A 23191-nucleotide genomic window follows, 5' to 3' on the forward strand; every position below is an offset into this window, starting at 1 on the left:
AATAAAAAGTTTGCAATCAGCAATTTGGCCTAAAAAATCCAGGTGGATTGGTTACCGAAAACACGCAATTCTGTTTTTAGTCCTCAGTTTAATCCCACTCTTCATCATCATCATCAAAGTCGTCATCCTCAGAATCGTCATCACTGTTTTCTGCAGGGGAGATGGGAGGTGAAGGAGAAGAAGAAAAAAAGAGAGACAAATGCATTAATAAATCCCTAACTGCCCTGAATCCTTCAAAATCCTCTTTGCCAAAGTGGAGGAATTTGTAGGATTGAGGTTACATGGCAAAAGTGCGATACTGATTTCGAAGGCTGCACTTTGTCAATGTCTTGAGCTGGACCTTGTGTTGTTTATGCTCAGCCATGCATAAATATAGTACTGCTCCAGGATGTTACTGGCCAAGCCTCAACATATTGACAGTCACTGCCGCAGAATTTTGCAGGATTCAGGCAGTGGTCACCACTCCAAGGACCATATTCAAGAAAAAATGGAGGAATTTGCAGGATTGAGGCTATACGCTATTTTTCCATGAGGCCAATCGAAGGATTTTGCAGGATTGAGGCTACATCCTAGCAAAAAGGCCTAGGGAGTTGGGTACATAAAAAAAACTCCAATGATTGTTTTCTTCTGAATGAATCCATCTCGCGACATTTGATACCATCTCTATATTTACTTTATAAAGCAAGCTTTTTCTCTGTAGGTCCGTTGTAAAGGTAATTATAAATGTTCCCAGGTGCCTTAGAGGGCTTATCTCAATTCATATCCTGGACGAGTTCCGGACAAGTTGCAGACTTAGTTCGCAAGTTGTAGGATTCTCAACATTTTCCCTGCAATCTTCTCGCAATTTAGTTATCGATTTGGTGAGTCAAGCAGTTGCGAATGAAAATTTCCCCGGAACATGTCCGGGACAAATGCAGAGCTTTTTTCTGGACAAAGTGAATGATTCTACCTGCAACTTGTCTGGAACTTGTTCCAGATATGAATCAAGACGGGCCCTAAGTTTCTGCTTACCAGGGTTGATGGCATTGCTTCTCATCTGCAGAGCGTTGAGCAGTGCAGCCCCTAGGCCATCCTGAGGTACGCTGGGGGCCACTTCTGCCTCACGATCGATATCCACCTGTTGATGATTGATGGAAATGATTTACCATCACAAGAGTCCTAAATATATCGCTTCAACCCATTAGCACCTATACTACATATTACATTGTGTATATTCAAAGCTGCACGTTGTGCTAAATGCATATTACAGCATGCTGTTAAATACAGTCCTAAATATGCAGCTGAAATAAACATTGGAGAACCAGATGCATTTGAAAGACGGCTTAATAAACAAGCATTATAGAGGTTCTTTCAGCACTGAACAGTGAGTAAGCCTTGTGATTGATACATTTATGTATTAGCAATCTAATTTGGTAATCATTCAATCAACAATTGAATGACACATGATAACACTGGTTCTGCATTTTTTTTTACACGTTACACCTGAAGGCATCTCATTGTTCTGATGGGATAGACATACATGTAATTAGGCACTTTGTTCTGCCCTTGTCTTGGATTAAAGTAACAAAAGCTGACTTTAGGGAAAGCAAGGGGTGTATTGATATTTACTTTAATACAAACTGCCTTTTCGTACCTTTTTGAGGGCTTTTCCTCCCCTTATCTGATCCAGTAGCATGCCATGTCCACTGTTGGCTGGGGCTGGTCGGTCATTTGGATCCACACGGTTCAAGGCATTACCCCTGTGGATATCATCTAGGAGTCCTGTGCGTCCTCCCCCACCAATAGGGGGAGGGGGAGGGGGCGGCGCGGCTCCAACAGCTGGGGGTGGAGGGGGTGGAGGGGGTGGGGGTCCACCTCCGCCAGATCGCTGTGGGGGTGGAGGGGCTGCCGAAGGCCAGGACTGCATGCTGGGTGGACGCATAGGAGGGGCCATGGAGGGGGGTGTCGGGGGCAGAGCGCGCGAGGGTGGGGGTGGCGGTGGTGCCCACGAGATGAGTGTGGGAGAGGGGGTGCAGGACCACGGCTTGGGGGAGGTGGTGGGAGAGCACCACGGTTGCCTATTGGGGGAGGCGGAGGAGCAGAGCCACGAGATGGGGGCGGGGGTGGAGGGGCAGACATGCCTCGGGTTCGTTGCTCTTGAGGAATAAGAAAATACAAATGAAAACATTCACAGGGATGTTCAAATGAGTTGGGCTTTGACATTTAGCAGTACATGTATCTCTGAGATCTACATGTGCTGTGGCCTCGTGGTTAAGGGCACTGGATTCGTGGTCTGTGGGTTAAGCTGCAGGTTGTGGGTTCAAGTCCAGCCTGGGATCATGGTGCGTGTGCCCTTGGGCAAGGCACTTTGTCATTCATTGCTTCTCTCCACCCAGGAGTAAATGGGTACCTGTGAGGGCAGAGATGGTCATTGTAAATGAATTAGCTTCCTTGTGCTTAACAGGCTGCATCGAGCTGTATACTCCCCAGGAGGCTGAGATGGTATTGGGAATGTTTTATAGGCCCACTGATCAGGGGTAATAATAACGTAAAGCACTTAGTTAAAAGCGCTATATAACAAGCTGTTATTATTATTACAAGAAAAGTTTACACGCATGCAAGGTGCCCATTGTTATCTGCAACTTGAAGGCCAGAAAATACGCTACTGCAGGATGACATACATGCATTTATAAGAAAGGGGCACCACTATTTCAAACCCTTTCAATCGTCCATTGCAATGTGATTACAGAAAACAAAAGCTGCCTCAAACATGATCGCCTGTACTTGTGAAGAGTGGGTTCGCTGAAAAAAAAAAGACCGTGATCTGACCTAATAAAAAACTGTTCAGATTATTTTTAAGGGTAAATAGTTCCCCTTGGTTTGAGGCTTAATGTCCATTTTGTGCTACACCTTACTTCACAAGCTGTCTGAAGTAGTTTGAAGACCCTAACATTCGGCTTTTACTTACGAGCCACTGCATCTTTTATAGCATTGATTCCTCCATTTTGCCTCATAAAATTATTGATGATTTCCATGGTTTCCTTGTCCTGGAATTTGCTTCCGTCCACACCAAGGCTTTCAAACCAGCCCTGGACATCTTGGTCCATCTCTTCCAGCTGGGGGTCAAGGATTCAAAGGAAGTTTCACTAGTTTTTGTTCTAAACTCATTAGCCTTTTTGAAGTATGGCGGACACTAGGAGGATGCTATTTGGAGCAGTAAACTCTTTTGAATTTTCTCAATTTGTACTGCTTTAAATAGCGCCCTCCTACTGTGTCCGCCAGAAAAGGCTAATGTTGAACTCAATATACTGAATAGAAAAGGTAACGTCACACCCGGAACTGGTCACACGCTGCCAATGTGTACAAACAATCTAAACCTTTGGGGGGGGGGTGGCAAAACAAAAGATCAAAAAGTCCAATTAAAGAGAATGTACAACATTTGCTTTTGCTGCAATTTTCAGAAATAAATGGATTTGGAGGATAAGTATGTTATAGCAAATATTGTTAAACTGACTTGCTTCACGTTTTGGGTTCGGAGATGCTGGAAAATCCAAGAAAACCAACCATGTTTTTGTAGTCTGGTTCCCTGACCCCACGTAAGATGAAACGGAGCAATTTATAGACTTTGGAGGATTGCAAGGTCAGAGAATCAGTCTAGAAGGCTTGTACCCCTTCACAGGTGTGTAATCAATTGTAAAGAAAATGCGGAATAACTAAATATGAAAAATTAGGAGCACTTTTTGAAAAAAGTCAGTTTTCTCGAAGCTGGTCGACCGACCAGCGTTGGAAAAATACAAGTTTTCTTGAAAATATCAGATCACCAGGAGCCACGATTTTACATGATGCTTTCGACTGTCATTCCCTAAAAATCCAGTAAGATATTTCGTGATAATTTGATCATTTTTGATCTTTGCAAATGTTGTATCTTCCCTTTAACAGATAAAAAAAAAATCACAAATACAATAAAAAGAGACTCAAGTATAACTTACGTCTAAACCTTTTTCTGGGTCCCATCCACAGTGGGCGACATGACTGAAAAGAAAAAGATACATATTCGTTGTATTTGTGATTTACATTATCTTGAAATAATCTTGTTAAATTGCATTGAAAACCTTTATCAAACAAATCTGGAAACTGCATGTTTCAGGGGTTAAATTTGAGGAAAATGACAAATCCACGAAACATTCGGATGGGAATTTGGGAGCCACAGCTGCCAATGCGTGTAGGCTATTTTTTGCTTAAATGAAAGGCACAGCTAACAGGAGCATAGGGAACAAAGCCACAGATAGGCTGGGTTTCATTTTTCTGGGGAAAAATTTTTTACTTGCAAAAGAGCCTTTTTTATACAGCTTGGAGTCAGGGGCCTGTGTGGGCCTCCGATCTTTTGTTTTCAATTTCTGCAATTTGTTGCTTCACCCCAGCATGGAGGAAGGAATCTTCTCTTGCTGGCAGGTTGTATACGATGTCCTGCACTATCGATCCTGGGTATCCAGGGGTCCGTCGAAATTGTTCAGTTCAAGTTAAAGTGCCGTTATCCCACTTTTGACACCCGGCCGCACAGATTGTTCAGGCGTTAGTAAATGTTCGAACAAACTTTTATAACGGCGACACGTGCAGATCTGCTATTCAGTGTCTCTTATTTTTGTATTGCTGACAAACCTCCTTGCTAGGCCGACAATTTGGGGCTGATGATTAGAACTCGACGGATATAATGTGACGGCCCATGTCGGAATTTACAAGCCCCTGGGCAGTTAGGAACCAAAAAAAACCCCAAATGTTTAAAATACCACACTCTTAATACATCACAATGCACAGTACAATTCAAAATTAGTCGGTGTGTAACCTTCAATGCTTGAAACCAAAGCAATCCTCACACAAACGATACAGCTGTAACCCGTGGTATCTCACCAAATGCATTGTGACAGGTTACATAATACTTTCTTGGGTAGACAGAAATTTGTCCTTGTCCTTAATAACACCAAAACATGGAAAGAACCCTATTTTAAACAACACAAGTGTGTACATAAAATACACCAGAGAGGCAGAGACACAAATTGCTTTAGGCACAAGTAAAGAAATTCATTGTCTGGCAATTCAGCAATCAAGTACAGTTCAGTATGTGAAACTATTTGTGACATAAACACACAAAACAATTTAGGAACTAACCTGGTTATACATGTTGTTCAGCGCAACTCTTACTGCTACATCAGCTACGTCAACATATTTGTAGCTGGAAGCTAAATACAAAATAATAAAATGATTCTTAAATGAACGGTTCTGTAACATTAACATTATCTATGAGATAGGATAGCAAGTTCAATTCAGATCATCAGTGTTTATCGTTCCATCATGATTCAATTTACGTTGACTGCCAAACTTATCATTGTAAATCTCTAAGTTTGAATCATTAAAATGTCAAGATGTAGAAACTTCATTCACAGAAATGCAACAAATAATTGATGAACCATGCATTATAAGGATGAACTCCCATCTAAGTCACAAAATTAAAAATCAAAATAACTGAAGATAATAACTCACCCCTATATGGCTACTCAATCGGGCATCGGTTTGGTTTCAGAGGCCTGCTATTCAAACTACATCTTTTTGACCCCGATGCGGGCTATTAAATACCCGCTTTGGTTGGGTGATGGACTCTTCTATCCATTTGCCACTGGTCAAATATTAATTTAACCACTCCTTATTCATGGTATAATTTGAATATATACTTTTTGATTGCCTGGGTTGGTGATGGTGGGCTTTTGAGCGCTGCTGACAGCGGTTGGCTGGAAGAGAACTTCAGTTTTAGCTAAATGGCTTTGAAGCTTCTGGGAACTTGTTAATCATGAACTGCAGGTCAGCGCTTCCTGAATGAGAACAGTCGACTACTTCGTCTTGGCTGGTCGACGCAGGTCGAAGACGGAACTACATGTCGAAGCGGTAGCGGATGTTTACCCCCGAGTCTAGATCCTGCATGGCATACTTAATGATACAGGTAAAGTACAAGTTGAAGAGGACCGGTGCCAGGACTCAGCCTTGCTTCCAACCCGTTTGAGATCTCAAATGGGTCGGATTGGTCACCATTTGAGAGAATTATTGTCCAGTCATGCCATCATTGAAAGGGCCTGTTCGCGCAGTCTAAGTTCTGCGCGATACCTATATAGCTGTCGCACTGAGAATATCATATCGACCGTACTGCGCCATTGGCGAAATCTACACTGGGCTTCAGGTAAATTGGCTTCCGACACAATAATGAGCCTGTTCAGATTGATCCGGACAAAAAAATTCCCAGTGATGGAGGGCCATTTACGGTGTTCAGGGCACGGAAGGACTGTTTGTACTTGTTGGAGTCCGCGTGCTTTTGTACTTCTTCAGCCTGCCTGTCCCACCACTGATCTTCAGTCTCTTCTGAGCTTGTTCTACAATGCCTGAATTTGTCTGCCTTGGAGGTGGAGCTAGAGTCATTTTGCCACCTGGGGTGTACATGCCTTGATGTTTACGTCAACTGCTTCCTGAAATTTCCCTGTTGAAATGGTAGGGGTGTCTCAATCTGGCCTTCTTGAAGGATGCACTGATGGCTTTTGGACATTTGCACTGAGTAGGAGCAATGTGTAGCGAAAGGATTGATCTCACCAGTCTGTGGTCCATCCAGTAATCTGCACCACGCATTGTACGAGTGACTCGGAGTATAATACATCTTGGATATCTCTCTGCCTGACAATAATATAATCTATCAGGTGCTGCTGTTTGGATCTTGGTTGCATTCAGCCTGTTTTGTACTTGTCAGCTTGATGGAAGACAGTGTTGGTATAATGCTCAGCATGTGCTCAGCACAATTTGCCAGGAGGAGCAGACCATTGTTACATTTCCTCATAAAACTGCTCCTTCGCATCATCCGAGCTATGAGGGTGGGGGCATATATGGCGCTGACAATGATTACGTGGCTTGTCCTGCATGTTCAACTGGAAGCGAAGTTTTTACGTGGCGCTCGTTGACTCCAACTGGGAAGGAAGGAATGTCCTCCATCAGACTTGTCTTATATAATTATCAAACCCCACTCCATGGATTCATGCTTCATCAGTAGGTTTCCTCGTCACCAGAAAAAAAAAGGTGTAGCCAGCTCCAGTTTAATTCAGCATACCCTCATCAGGAAGCCTTGTTTCACTGAGTCCTGCAATATCGATACGAATCATACGATATAGGGCATCCATTGAACCGATGGTTGTTCTTCTTTCAGGTCTTCAAGTGGAATCCCTGTCTTACAACGTTCGGACGTCCAAGCTCCCAGGATGAGCTGTTTTGGTGTTCGAGTTTTCTTTGATATTCGACCGCATTTTGGATGATCTGCCAGCCGCGGTAAGCTGGGCAGATGAGTTGGGGCAGGCCCCCCCCCCTCTTGATGGGGTGGGCGGTGTTGTCCCCAAAAAAGCTGTCCAGTTGCCCTGGGGCTGCCGTTTCCGCTGCCCCGAATACAAAGACGAACAATTACCCCTGATCCAATGTCCGCCTACGTGCAGTATTGTGACTTCTGCACAGTGCATTGCTGATCCGCCTTCCTGACAGTTGAAGCTTCCTGTCATTATCCTCCGATCAGTCAGCCGGATCGGTCTTCACATAAATGTACATGTTATATTTGGAGGTGATCTAAATAAAGATCTTAGCCGGTCATCTCCAAATGCCGTTGTTTTAAATTTAATGATTATGGTTATTTGTACCGATCTTGAATTAGCACAAGTGCCGTATACATTTACTGATCCATATATCTAAAGTATATCAAGAATTGTTTAGTCTCTTCTACAATTGGAAAGAGCATTGTTTCATTTAATATTATAGATACATGTTATCACTTTTTCCCCGATCATGTTCCAGTTAAAATTGTTTTCTGGAGGAAAGCAAGTAAACCACAATTTTCAAAATATAAACATAATTTACAAACAAATCTGGAAAATATTTCTTTTAACAACATGGTTTTTTTAAATCTCACAAAATTATGAATTGTAAAGAGCATGTGAACGATTTCACCGATTTGTACAATGATGTTATGACCACATGTATTAATGTTTCTGAATGTATTCAGAAATCTAACCCTTCTGGTAAAGATACTTTACAGTCGGATAGTAGGAGCGATGAAAATAAGGTTTAGCATTTACGTTAGGAAACTTTGATGTGGCATCAACATTGGAAGGCATGTGTCCAACTGCATCATGGTATTGATGCAGATATGCACCGTATACCTGGAACCAGTTATAATAGGTCTTCAGGGATAATGATCAGAATTAAATGGAGAAAATGGCTGAAGTGATTGCTGGGAATAATACTAGAGATCTCTGGAGAGAACTTATTAGGATTAAAGGGCGAAATAATACCCCGAATTGTGTTGATGGCTAGATATAGTTCGTTTGAAGCAACAAAAGTGTTCAAACTCTAATGAAGGATACCGAACAACTAACCTGATGAAGTTTCAGCTAAGCTTCAGCTGTATATTCCGAGAAAAAATGCATTCTAGGATCTCAATTTCAAATCAAAAGTTACTGAATCATGTTATGAATTGTTTTGAATTGCAGCTATACGCGACGTCGCGCACTGATCCGACGAATTATAGCAACAGCGCGCGCGCCTGCGTCGTGCCAATGCTTGCGCGCGCTTCGCCGAATAACAAAACGAACTACTAATTTAAGGTGCGTCTTAAGACGCACCTTTGGAAGGGCCTTCTTTCGTTGATTACTTCAAAATGACAGCTTCCCAGAAAGAATAATTTCACAGGGAGTTTAGTTCCCTTACTATCTTTCAACCAAGTTTGTTTTTCGACAATAATTACGCCAGTTACTTTTCGGATGGCTGCCAATGATGGACTATAGCTTTAAAGATATAGTCCATCATTTGTAATTTGTGCATTTTGTTCGTTTGAAGTAACAAAGTGATCAAAATCTAATGAAGGATACTGAACAACTAACCTGATGAAGTTTCGGCTCAGCTTCAGCTGTATATTCCGAGAAAAACAGCATTCTAGGATCTCAATTTTAAATCAAAAGTTGCTGAATCATATTTTGAATTGTTTTGAATTGCAGCTATACGCGATGTCGCGCACTGATCCGACGAATTATAGCAACCGCGCGCGCCTGCGCGTCGTGCCAATGATTGCGCGCGCTGCGCCGAATAACAAAACGAACTACTAGTTTAAATTTTCCTTCTTTCGTTGATTACTTCAAAATGATAGCTTGCCAGAAAGATTAATTTCACAGGGAGTTTAGTCCCCTTACTATCTTTCAACCAAGTATGTTTTTCAACAATAATACGCCAGTTACTTTTTCGGATGGCTGCAAATGATGGAATATAGCTTTAATAGGGATTCCGATATTGCAGCGGTTTTCATAGAAAATATGAAAATGTATATAACTGTGTTCCATCTGAAGAATATGTCAGTCTCTTATACTTACTTTGTTTGCTTTAGGATACCTTTAACGGTATATTGTTTTATTAACCTGTTTAATTGCTTAGTTATTCAATAACACCAAAAACACTTGAATAACTTGAATATTTAGTATGATTTTCAACAAATACTTTATCGTATTTTTTTGGACAAATGTGGCAATAAACAGTTTGAGATCGGAAATTTGGCCTAAAAATCCAGGTATAGGTCGGTTACCGTAAACACACAATTTTGTTTTAGTCCTCAATTTACTCCCACTCTTCGTCATCATCATCAAAGTCGTCATCATCAGAATCGTCATCACTGTCTTCTGCATGGGAGATGGGAGGTGAAGAAAAGAAGAAGAAAATGCATTAGTTTCAGGAGAGGCACAATAAGTGAACCCCTACAAGCAGAGAAACAGACAGATCCGTTAAGGCCCCCCCCCCCCAAAGTCTCCGGTTTCTGGTATGCGCGCGCGTCGCCGTATAGCCATGGGCGTCGGCACAATTAAAACGTTTTTTTCCCAATGTATATAAGATGATGTCTCAAAAGCGCCAAACTCACTGGTTTGACTGGAATCCTGCTGCTGCACAATTTTAACGTGTTTTTTTGATGGGGTTACGATCGAGAATAAGCTTTATGTAGCCACTCTGGGCTCCCATACATTTTGCACTAAATTTAGTCGGCCTTCATTTGCAGTCATCAGCCGACATTTGATGAGGAAAAAAAGTCAAAAAAAAAAAAAAGCCGCGTCGCCGCACCACTTTGGGGGCAAGCTCCATACCAGAAACCGGAGACTTTTTTTTTGGGGGGGGGGGGTTAAGCGCCAGTGTTTTGACCAATCACAGCCATGATTAATGTCGGAACATGTGTGCAGAAAGGTACGACGACATGTCTGTTGTACAGCACAAACCTCCAAGTAGCTTTGACCCCGATGCCAAATTAGTTGCGGTGCACAATATTTTGAGAAATGAAAATATTAAGTATATAAAAAGATTCTATTGAAAACGTTAACAAAGAAATTCAAAGTTTTTATTGAAGTTATTGCAGTTTTGCAAAGTGTTTGTGTTTTTTTATACAAAGAAAGACAAAATATCCAAAGATGTTGATTTCCATTGTGAGAGAAACAGACTACCTCACAGGAGTGTGAGGCTAATATATGACTTGTATATAGGTTTGTATATTGGACGTGAGGTGTAGTAAACCTCACACAGTTAAGTGCCTTTTAAGTAAGCCTTCACACTCGTTACAAGTGTTATAATTGTATAAACGAAGTGGACCTCACAGGTGTGAGAGCGATCAGATCCTGTACATAATTTTATAAACGTTGCTTCAAGAGTCTAGGTAATACGTGTGGTTTGGTGAGCCTCACACGTGTAGGTAAACAGGTTTAGAGTCAGACGCGGAGGGGGGGGGGGTAAAAAAAACCTCAGATCTGTCAAATTGTTTCATTTTTTAATAGAAATTCATTTTAAATAATGCGAACCCCCCCCCCCCCTCCCGCTCTGACACCCAAACAAAAATATACTGGTAATAATGTCTGCCTGTGCACAAAATACGGACAGAGCCAGCTTTGTAAGTGGGTATTTGTACAGTATTCTGTAATGTAGTGTTAATAATCGTCGGACTTGAATAGCGACCCAATTGAAAGTATGGTACGAGCCCCCCCCCCCCCCCACCCCACCTATTGATTTTCGGAGGCCAAGTGTCCAGAGAAAAACCCTGTCTACATTTTAAAAAAATTTGCTGATGAAACCCCCCTCCCCTGCAAAAATATCCTGGATCCGTCCCTAAGAGTAACCTACGTAATGACATGCCATGACGCACAAGGCATTAGGGAGGGAACAGTGACATGGTTATCACATTTTCCAGAACTCCGACGGTAAATTTGCGACAGTACTTTTTCCTTCTGTCATTTAGTGAATCAACATTACAGATGTCATGTGCATTGTTGTAAGACGTGTACTTATTTCCCAATATTACTATAGACACGCCTTTTTGTTTTTGTAAAGCTTTAAACTTATACAGTCCACAGCATTCCATAAACGTACCTTGCGATACGTCAGACAATCAGACGATTTCCGTGGACAACGGGAGTTGCGGTTTGAACCGTCCGGAAAATTGCCTGTGATGATGAACTGACGACGAGTTTAAGATCCAATCATTGCCAAGCTCGGCACGAGGGAGGGGGGGGGGATACAATAATTAATGTCGTTTCACATTCGATGTATATAAAAATGTCGCTTCACTATGATGTTTATATCCTCCTAGCCTTGATGTTGAGTCTTCTACATACTCCCTCTGAAAATGTCCTCCTAGCCTTGATGGTTAGTCTCCTCCATATCCCTTGTAAAAAAAATCCTCCTATAGCCATGATGGTTTCTCCTCAATTACCGGTAAAAGATATTCTCTCAACGATGATGGTTAGTCTTCCCCGCATTAAATTGATTGCGGAAACATGAAAGCTTTGTATTCCTAATATATCGACTTGACACCATCCCAAAATCGCGACAGGCTCAAGCTCATCTTTACCTTAACTAGGCTAAAGATCCTTAATTCTCCTTTTCGTTTAATTCGTTATTAAGGCTGTTTGATAATTCAAGTATCCATGAGTTCGATGATTAAGCGATAAATAGTAAAAAATTATACAAATACCAAATCGGTGCGAAGAAAAACATTCTCATTCATTGTTGTTGATTCTTTTGTTGTTACCTCCGTGTCTTTAAACTTTTGTATCCCCCTTGTGCTGAGCTTCGCAATGGTTGGTCGTCAACTCATCAACGGGCACTAATTTCCGAACGGCTTAAATTAAACCCCCTTTAATTGTCCACGGAAATCGTCTGATCGTCTGACGTATCGCAATGTACGTTTAGGGAATGCTGTAGACTCTAGGATTAGAGCTTTAAGAACATTACCCATATAAACATATTTTTCAAGGTTTTTAACATGGAACAATTTCTCAATGATTGCAGGATTGAGGATTCTGAACAAAGTCCCCGTAATTTCTCGCAATGGGACAAAAAGCAGAGCTGCTTCCATGTAGACAAAGTAGAGAGGTTCAAAAGTATACCCTCTCTAAAAGCAGAAAAGAAAAAAATTGACCTGTACGACATGTTCAGTCGGCTTTTCTAGTAGTTGTAAAGCGAAAAAGCACTCGCCCACTTTTGAAGCGCTATGTGTAAAAGAAATCTTCTTTTCTGGTAGCAGAAAAGCAGAAAGGTAGAAAATCCATTTAGCAAAACGTTCAATCTGTATTTCTGGTTGCAGAAAAGCAGTTGTCCATTTTTGAACCTCTGTAGGCTAGACAAAGATAATGATTCTGCACCAAATTTGTCCCTGATATGAACCGAGAAGGGCCCACCGTGAAAACATGCATTACCAGAGTGGATGACACAGTTTCTGATCCGTAGAGCATTGAGCAGTGAAGCCCCTAGGTCATCCTGAGAAACGCTGGGGGCCACTTCTGCCTCCCGGTCGGACATATCCACCTACAACAAGCACAAGCATGTCGATGATTGATATGTTACCATCACGAGAGTGCTAATATCGGCCTACCACTTTAATATATACTACATGACATAGCATTGTATATAAAAGCTGCTTATTGTGCCAACTGCCGATTAAAGCATATTGTACAGTCCTAAATATGCAGCTAATAAACACTGGAGAACCAAATGTACTAATATTGAAAGACAGCTTAACAAACGAGCGTTATAGAAGCTCTTTCAGCAACAGTGAGTATAAGCCTTATGATTGACGATGTATGTGAGCAATATAATTGTTTAGTCATTTAACCAACCATGATAACACAGATTCTGAATTTCATGTTACACCTGAAGGCATGTTATTGTTCCTCTGTAATGGACATAATTATTATACACTTTTGTTATTGTTTTTTGTCATTGTCTTGGAACAACAACCGACTTTAGGCCAAAAAAAAAAGTCTCCAGTTTCTGGTATGCGCGCGCGTCGCCGTAGCCATGCACGTCGTCAAATTTTTTTTTTTTTTCAATGTAAGGTGATGTCTCAAACCACCAAACTCACTGGTTTGACTGGAATCCTGCTGCTGCACAATCGTGTTTTAGATGGAGTTTCGATCGAGTATAAGCTTTATGTGGCCTCTCTGGACTCCCATGCATTTTGCACTAAATTTAGTCTGGCACCATTAATTGCAGTCATCGGCCGACATTTGAATAAAAAAAGTAAAGAAAAAAAAAAGCCGCGTCTCCGCACCACTTTTGGGGCAACATCCATACCAGAAACCAGAGACTTTTTGGGCCTTATTGATATCTACTGAAAAAAACTGGAATTTTCTTACCTTTTTGAGGACTTTTCCTCCCCTTATCTGATCCAGAAGCGCTCCACGTCCACTGCTGGCTGGGGCTGGTCGGTCATCTGGATCCACACGCTTAAAGGCAACACCCTTGTGGATGTCATCTAAGAGTCCCATACGGCCTCTTCCCCCTTCCACTCTGATGGGGGGAGGGGGCGGAGCGGCTCCAACAGCTGGCAGTGGCGGTGGTGGAGAGGTTAGAGGTCCACCCCCTTGAGATGGGGTCGGGAGTGGAGGAGCCGGGGCTGCCATTGGCCGGGAGTGCATGCTGGGTGGGGCCATGGAAGGGGGCGTCGGGGGCAGAGCGCGCGAGGGTGGGGTCGGTGCCCCACGGCGGGATGAGGGTGGGAGTTTGGGTGCTGGACCATGGCTTGGGGGAGGTGGTAGGAGAGCAACACGGTTGCCTGGTGGGGGAGGCGGAGCAGCAGTGCCAGGAGACGGGGGCGGGGGTGGAGGGGCAGGCATTCTTGACCTCTCTTGAGGAATAGGAAAAACAAAAGAAAGCATTTACCACAGATTTGAGGTCTACAAGAAAAGTTACACATGTAAGGTTCCTATTTGTTATAAGCAACTTAAAGCAAGGCCTGAAAACACGTTACTTTACAGGAGCACAGGTCTGCATTTATAAAAAGGGGCAGCACCATTCCAAACCCTTTGAATCATCTCACAGAATTAGCAAACATTTTCAGAGCATCCAGTGCAGTACACACTGATTTGAGAAAACCAAAAACCTGCCTCACACTCCATCACTGCATTTAATAGTGAAGTGGGGTTAACTGCCATCTTAGCTAAATATAATAATTGTTTAGATTATTTTCAAGGGAAAGTAGTTCCCCTGGTTCAGCCTTAAAGTCAATTTTGTGCTATACCATACTTCGTGAACTGTCTGAAGTTGATGAAAACCCAGACTGTATGCATTTACTTACGAGCCACTTCATCTTTAATTGCATTTATTCCTCCATGTTCATCTACAAACTTATTGATGAATTCCACGTTTTTCTCGTCCTGGATTTGGCTTTCATCTAGACCGAGGTTTTCCAACCAGTTCTGGAGGTCTGGGTCCATCACTTTATACTGGGGGTCAAAAATTCAAAGCAACATTCACTAACGTTTGTTCTAGACCCATTAACCTTTTTGAAGTAAGGCAGGTGTCACCCCCTTCTAAATATCTTTTTCGGAGCTAGGCCTATATGAATCTTTCTGCCAAGTTCGGTGCTTTGGACCAGTCGTTCACGATCTTGTCAAAAATGTGATCTAGCCACTTGACTGACGCACTTATCCAATTTTGTTGTTCCTTTTGTTATATTTTCAATGTAATTGGGTTGAAATTGGGTATTCATATGGCTATATGGCGAAACACTGTGGACACATCACTATTTGAAGCGACCCTGTGTGATGTCACACTTCTTTGCATAAAAACAAAGCCAAGCCGAGTACGGTGCACTCTCTAGACTGGGTGAGCCAACGGCCTGTGCAGCTCATTTTAAGGTTCACAATGAAGTGACGTACACAAGGTGACATTCAAAATGAAATTGGGCAGAAACTGTTCGATTTTACCTTTTCAGGAATGCATCAGTGTGTCAGTGTGTTGGTTTCTTTGTCTGTTTGTCTGTCGCATCGGCTCAGTGACGGGAAAGACAGTGACAGGAATGCCAAAAACAAACGTGACCTTTTTTTGTTTTGGCGGCAAAATAAAAGATCAAAAAGTCAATTAATGGTGAAAAAAAAATCACAAATATAAAAAAAAAAAACTCAAGTTCTACTTACATCCAAACCCGTTTCTGGGGCCCATCCACAATGGGCGACATGACTAAAGAGAAAAAGAAGTAATATATACATCTACATTATTTTGTCGGATTTGTGATTTACATTTGAAATAATCTTACAATTTTATGGAAAATGTTATCAAACACTTATCTTGAAATTGCATGTTTATGTCACAGATTTGGGCATTTGTGCACTGGTTTGAGCATGTGACTGCACATACGTGATGAAGTGTCTATGCATGAGCACCAGGCACACACTGGCAGTGTGTTAGAGGGTCCAACTTAAAGCCCGGTGTCCATATCGAAATTAAGCTTACGCAGACTGCGCAGACAATACGCGGAACCGTCAGCACCGATCGTCTATCTGCCACGTAGTTTGCGTCTGTCTGAGTTGTCGGCGACTCTTTCGGATAAAATGTTTCCATATGTCTGCGTTGCAGTTTGGGTCCTGTTTGCCTTTCCCAGTGAGTTTCTTAGGCCAATGATGGAAACTAGGCTTAATTAATTACTCGCCCTTTCTAACCGTTCATTGGGCACTAATTGTGCACATAATCGATAAATTCCATCAGTTGGCAGAGCCACTTACGTAAAATTAATGGGCGTAGAAATGTCAGCCTTGTTGAGCCTTGCTTTCTTCCCTTTTTCTTTCTTATTTTCCTTCTTACTGGTGATGGTGGTGGTGTTAATTGTCGGAGATGGCTGGATGTTAACTGCACAAAGGATTGAATCAAATTGCGAGGAAGTGAATTTTCAACAATCGCGACATGGTTTCTGGCTGTGGGGTGGCGTTTCAAACCAGCCCACGCAATGAAATCACATTACGTTATCAGAACTCCAGACAATGCAGTTATTAAGGAATAATTCTTGTAGTACAACTTATTGTAATTGTACCGATGGAACTGTGAACGAGGATCCATCAGTGATGAACCCCACTGATAATACGATAGCAAATTTGAGCCCTCAATCCTGATTGGTCGATCCATGGCAACAACAGTGTACTATTATCCAATATAGCATACGGTCCATATTGCACTCAGCCTATGGTGCTTTTTTGTTCATTTTAACCAACGATGGTTAAATTTACCGAAGTCTAATCAGCGTTGGGTAAAATGACTAATTTTAACCAACTGTTGTTTACCAGGTCAACAGCCCAACAGTTGGTTAAAATAATACCCAACGATGAACCACGACGTTTGAGAAGTTTACCCACGACGTTTGAAAACTTTAACCGCACTCTCAAAACGCTGGTTTAAATTTGGTTGGTTAAAAAAGTTGGCTAAAATTGTAACCAACATTTTCCAATTTTGCCCAACGTTTACGCTACATAACATTGCAACTATCGCTCTTGATCACTGACGTCTTGGTCCAAGACCAACTCACTCCCTCGCCCCGAGTTGGGAGTTCGTTGGTGCGGTTTTGGACCTACATGCAGTTGTATATTGTTAGGACGATGTAAGTATATAACCAGTTACCACACAAAATTCGTCATTTCCTTAAACAGTGATAAAAAAAATACAAATAATCGTACCATAGACAAAGGACACATGATCAAACAAAATTATACCAGCATCACGCAGACACTTAAATAAAAGGTTTCTCGTATAAACCAAATTCATGGAGAACAATTTTTTTTCATCCTGTCACACAAAGGGACGAATTGACCTAACACCGTATTGCTTGGAAAGTGCGATGTTAATTAACATCGCTGTATGGGGTCGGGTTGACGAGGCCAAACCGACCCGAGACATTTATTTTATAAACGGAATCCGAACCGAAACCGAACAGGACTACCTAAAACCGACCCGACCCGACCCGACAACAATTCAAAGAAAACCGACCAAAACCGACCCGAAACCGAACCGACCCGAAAAAAACCCGAATATCTGGCTTCGGCAAATATGTCTGCTTTTTGCGCTTGAACTGACCCGCTTCGCGTATCGAGACAGACCGCAAACCATTTTTAGTCGCACCTGACGCAGTGACTCTGCACTAAATAGTGCACCATGTAAATTTCAATTCTTTTCGGTTCATTTCGGTTTATTTCGTGTTTTTCCAAAATGGCTTAGCCGACCCGACCCGACCCGACCCGAAAATCGCAAACGCAAAACCGAAACCGACCCCACCCGACTAAAAAGATGGACAAACCGACCGGTTGGTTTGGGGCCGGGTCGGTTTCGGGTCGGGGAGTTTGCACATTAGCCATTAGCCAAGCGATCGCATAAGCGCGATCTTGGCATTCTTTTAGTTGCATCTTGCTAAAAAGAGCTTGGAATAAGAAACTCACTTTGGGTTGGCACTGGAGGGGCATGTTTGGGTCGATTCCGGACTGCTGCTTCTGGAGCGCGGCGTTTTTTTGTGCCTGAAATTGACAAGATAACTTGCATTTTACTCAATAACATAATTAAATGTATTCATTATTGTACAAATACTTACTGCTTCGAAGGGTATAGTAAAACTAGCCTCCGGAGGTGATCCACTTTAGTGGTGAATTCTATTTTTCCCTTGCAAAAGCATCGGGAAAATCGAATGCTCCATGGATCACTGAGCTGAGGCTGGTTTAACTGTACCACGAGTTAATGTTTGTTTTATAACACCTCACCCACAGATTCTACTTGATTTAATGAGATTAATTTAATTAAATGTAATTATTTCTATTTCAATACGAAATTATTCGAAAATAAATTTGATTTTTTCCAAACCACCCCTTCTGAAATGTTTGAACCAGGCTCTGCATTTCACACATTGATTCACACCCGTATGCATTTTATACATTGATCTGTTCTAGTGGTTACGGTTCATGACTCATGATTAAAGGGCAGGAGCTCAAATCAAGCTATTGGCGTGTCCTTGGGCAAGCCACTTTACTCCAACTTGCCTCTCCCCACCAAGGAGTGGGTGCCGGTCAGCATAAAATGGGAGGCAACTAAGATGGACTGCCATCCCACCCATGGGAATATAAGTATTTCAATCTTTTCGAGCTATAAAGAAAACCGGAGATAAACGCAACCTTGATGGGTCACTTGACTCGTGACAGACTTTACCTTTTGACCCAGCCGGCCTTCCAAGGGCAACATATGGAGAGTTGGAGGAGACCACTTGAACAGTCATGTGGTTGCTAAGGCAAAGCGTCTGCCGTTATTAAGGAAAGCTAAATCCGATTCAAACTTAGTATAGCAGAGCAGTGAAATTCATACACCACAAAAATGGCATTTTGAACGTTGTGTTTTTCAGAAAATATGCTCAGTATGATTGAAATGTTAAATTATAACGGAAGAAGAAATTCTAAACTTCATGTAATTGAAAAAAAATCGCCGTCATCAATGCCGAAATGTCAATACTGTTTACTGGTATAGCTGACCTTCAAGTCTGGAAGAAATCGTTCGAAAACTTTGCCAAATCTATGTATTTAATATTTATATCAATTTCTAAGAATTTCTCCAAATTGTTATTTCACGAGTAGTTGAACCCTTCCGAATTTCAGCTTAATCTGTTGTTGCAAAAGCTAGTGTTACAACTACACTCTAAAAACTGAAGTGTTAAATCCAACTTTATAAATGATAAGCTCAACACTTGCATGGTGTTCAGTCAGTGACCACACTTTAAAAGTTGATTCAACACTTTCCAAAGTGTTACGAATTCCAACACTTTTAGAAAGTTACAAAAGTGTCAGTCTCTTTTGCAACACTTTTCCAAGTGTTAAAAAAAGTGTTGGGATCTAGCACTTTAAAAATGTTAGAAAAGTATACGAAAGTGTTGTATCTGACCCTTTTAAAATGTTAAAACAACTATTCAGTTACCCCTTTACCCATTGCCAGGTGTTTATATCCAAACCTTTGAAACTGTTGAAACAACTTGTTACCCTTTAAATGTGTTACTTTAAGCTATTGTAATGTCAAAAAACTCATCCTTCAAATGCACGCAAAAAGACCAATAAAAACAGAGAATGTCATTGATAGTAAGGGCTCCAATATGGCGTTGCGTTCTTCATAACTTTTTGTCCTACATCGACCAACATCGCCGTCCATCCCGATATAACCAGTTGAGTGATTTTTTTTATACTGAGATATTATCGTAGGAACGCTGCATATTTTTATGTTAATACTGCTTTTACATCGTACGAAATTGACGGATAATTTAAGACCCTACACCTAACAGAGAAGTGTTGCTATACATGTACGTACGTTCTACGTGCATTTGATTTTGCGTGATGTATCGATACATAGCCCTTATATGGAAATTCATGTACACATTACTGAGATTGTAAAGATTAAAGAGTGGTCATGCTTCTGTCGATTGTAAAATACGTACTTAAACATGTATCGATACATCACGCAAATCAAATGCACGTATGTACATGTACGTATACGTACAATGTATAGTGATACCCATCTGTTAGGACTAAGGTCTAAAATTCTCCGTCAATTTCGTACGATATAAAAGTAGTATTAACATCAAAATGTGCAGTGTTCCTATGATAACATCTCAGTATAAAAAATCTCACATGTACTCAACTGGTTAAATCATGATGGTCGGCGATGTTGGTCGATAGAGCTTGGACGGAAAATGATCTAGTGCTGAACTCAGTGTCCAATCAAATTGCCCAGTCGCCTAATACATTATTGCGAGAATAAGAGCTGGAATAACCTTTTGCAACATTTGAAATGTTGTTTTGGTAGTAATAACACTTCGAAAATGTTAAACTTCAACACTTCAGTTTTTACAGTGTACAACTATCTCCATGGAAAATTTCGACGAGGATTTTCTGCCGACCCAACCCACGTGCATTGTTCAGCAAAGCGCCTTAGGCGCTACGGTTGACCGATTTCGGCCAAGCAACACACTAACGTATGGAAGATTAGCATATTTGGCGCGGGTCTCGGTATCGACCAATGGAAGCCGGCAAAAAGGGCGATATTTATCAATTAATAACTCGTGAAGGAGGCTTTTCTCCAAATGGATAGGAACCTAATTAATATTCGTGAGGCTTGAAAAGATTGAAAGATATTGCAAACGCCAGTGTTACAACTTTCAAAAATGTACGTAGCCAGGCCTATTTTTCCTATTTCAACGAAAAGTAATAAACATATCACAATTTTTAGCACATACTTGGATCATTATAAGGGGAAATAAATCCTGCAAGTTGCATGAAGATACGGTCTTCCAAACTGGAGAAATTAATTTTCAAAGATTGCACTTGCCAACGAGAACATGTCTGTGTTCATGAAGTTTCATTCAAAATAAAGTGTTACGTAACCTTTATAGAAATCGCCCTTCGCAACCACATGACTGTGAAGAGTCTCATGAATGCATTGCCAAAGGTACATGGGACTCACTTTAAGACGCTATTTACCACTTTGTTGAAAATAGAATCAGTCATACACACGCGAGCCAGTATGGGCATACGGTTTACCCTCCCACTTCATTGAGCTCTCGCGAATCAGACATCGTCTTCATCTAGAGATGGTTCACTCACCTCCTTCACGCTTACGCTTGGCCCTTAGCTTAACTTCGATGGCACTGCAAAAATCACCGGCTTCAGCATCACCAGCAAAGTTGAGGGCGGCCCAACATGTCTGTATACACAGGGTGCACATAATTATGGGTACGCGAAGAAATAAAAACCAACAGTAAAAAACAAACAAACTAACTAGAGCTTTGTGCCTGTCACACATGAAAACAAAGATATATTCTGCATCCATTTTCCCCCTCCCTAAAAACCGGACTATGAATTCTAAATTTTCTTTTCAAAAAAGAATTTGAATGTAGCATGTTGTCTTCGTGAGATATGGCGATATTTAAATCTTCAAACATCCATATAAAGTCACAGAATGATGTCATTATAACCAAGAATGATTATGAATAGCAAAGTAAATAAATTCAGAGGTTAAGGGGTAGCAAAATACCTCAATCTGGACCCTTCATTTACAAAAAGACCCACATGAGGGAAACATGCTGTTTTCACCAAAGTAGTCTCGAAAAATTTATCATTAAAAGATGGAATTACTACAGATGTCATTGCCCCCATAACATGCATCTTGAACACCCTGACGTTCTCATAAGTAATTCTTCAACTGAAAATGAAATATAAACCCGACAACCAAGCAACCGTATTGACTTAAAAAACAATATCTATTTATTTATATATTCTTTTTGCTTGTCCTTAAATGTATGAAAAAGTCTTTGTTTTTGATCTGATTTTTCTTTCTTTCTTTTTCTTCGTTTTCTTCTATCCCAAATCCCGTAGACTTTGCACAGAATTTTTTTACAAGCCACTTTTGACATTTTAAATTCTCAAATCTTGATCAAACTAAACGTAAACAAAGGCCGTCATCATAAATGAGTGACGTCATCATACAGGTGCATTTGCAATGGCCTTGGAGAACTACAAGGCCAATTAGGTTTAAACATTGCATGTATATAGAAGGGATGTGTTATACAAAAATGACGCCATAACTCACGAACGTAACATGATTATTTTAAAAAGAATTTGCATATGCAAAAGCAATGTGATTAATGTGTGTGTCATGACGTCATCAAACTCGATCGACTCCAAACTTGGAAGTTAGATAATGTTATTAATATGCAAAATCGTATTTAACGTCATGATGACGTCATCGGTAGATTTTTTAATGATTTCTTTTGTATTTTAAGAATATGTACGTGCATTGTAAGTATGTGCATTGAAAAGTGCCGTCAAAATGACGTCATCATGGGTCATGCACGCCAGCACAGAGGTGCATTTTCAAAGTTCTAGAATGAGTTAAAATTCAACCAGATATGGTTGAAGTTTTGCATATACATAAACAGGGATGGGTTATGCATGAAAAAGAAATAACGTAGTCTTGGAGGATAAAACAACCAAAATTATAAAATCATAGATGGCAGATGTAACAGGGACAGAAAAAACGTACACCCAAGTTTTATAGAATGACCATCACCTTATAGCCACAAGCACTGCCAATGTTAAAATATTCCAAGTGTTTTAATGTAACCGGGGAGAGCGATATGAATTAGTTTAAATGTGGCACTCTCCTCACAACCGAGTGGTTCCACTATATAATTTGGGTGGAGCGAAGTCTTTTGGATGTCTCATTTTGGATAACAACACAATTAAATTGATTTCGAATATATGAGACAATGTATTTACAAATTTATATCTGGTGTTAAACAAGGAATTAGTGTATAAAGAACTTTGGTATAAAGAGAACTTGGGTATATAAAAGAACGACAGTCAATAGGAAATGGAAGCTGTCTAGATCTATCCAATGATCTGAAATCACAAACAATCAATCACTAATGATTTATGGGAAACTTTCAGATCAAAGTACATTATTAAAGACATCATTAAATTCAAAGTAATTTGGGGAAACACTGTTTTCCTTATTTTTAAATCAAAGAATACTTTTATAAATACATTAGTAAGTGAACAGATGTTGCATAAAAAGATTATGGCATAAAAAGACTCAGGCATAAAAAGTTAAATAACACACAAGGGATTTACTCACCACTTGGGATGACCTACGTTCATGCCTTCCTCTCCGTGCTCGATGTTAAAATCGAAAAATCAGCAGCAAAATTGAAGGAAATAATGCAGAAAACTGCAGTGCCGGCAACGCCAGATATAAAATTATATTGCTGCTACAACAGGGAGTCGCACCCAAAATGTGCAGTAATAAAAGTGGAGTGTGCAATGCTCGCTATAAA

General features: G+C 40.9%; 1 pseudogene; it reads right to left on the bottom strand.

Moving 5' to 3' along the window:
- Nucleotides 1-21081, bottom strand: LOC119736508 (annotated as a pseudogene).
- Between the last annotated feature and the right edge of the window lie 2110 nt (nucleotides 21082-23191).

The sequence above is a fragment of the Patiria miniata genome, unplaced genomic scaffold (genome assembly GCF_015706575.1).
Source record: "Patiria miniata isolate m_02_andy unplaced genomic scaffold, ASM1570657v1 HiC_scaffold_3, whole genome shotgun sequence".
NCBI lineage: Eukaryota > Metazoa > Echinodermata > Asteroidea > Valvatida > Asterinidae > Patiria > Patiria miniata.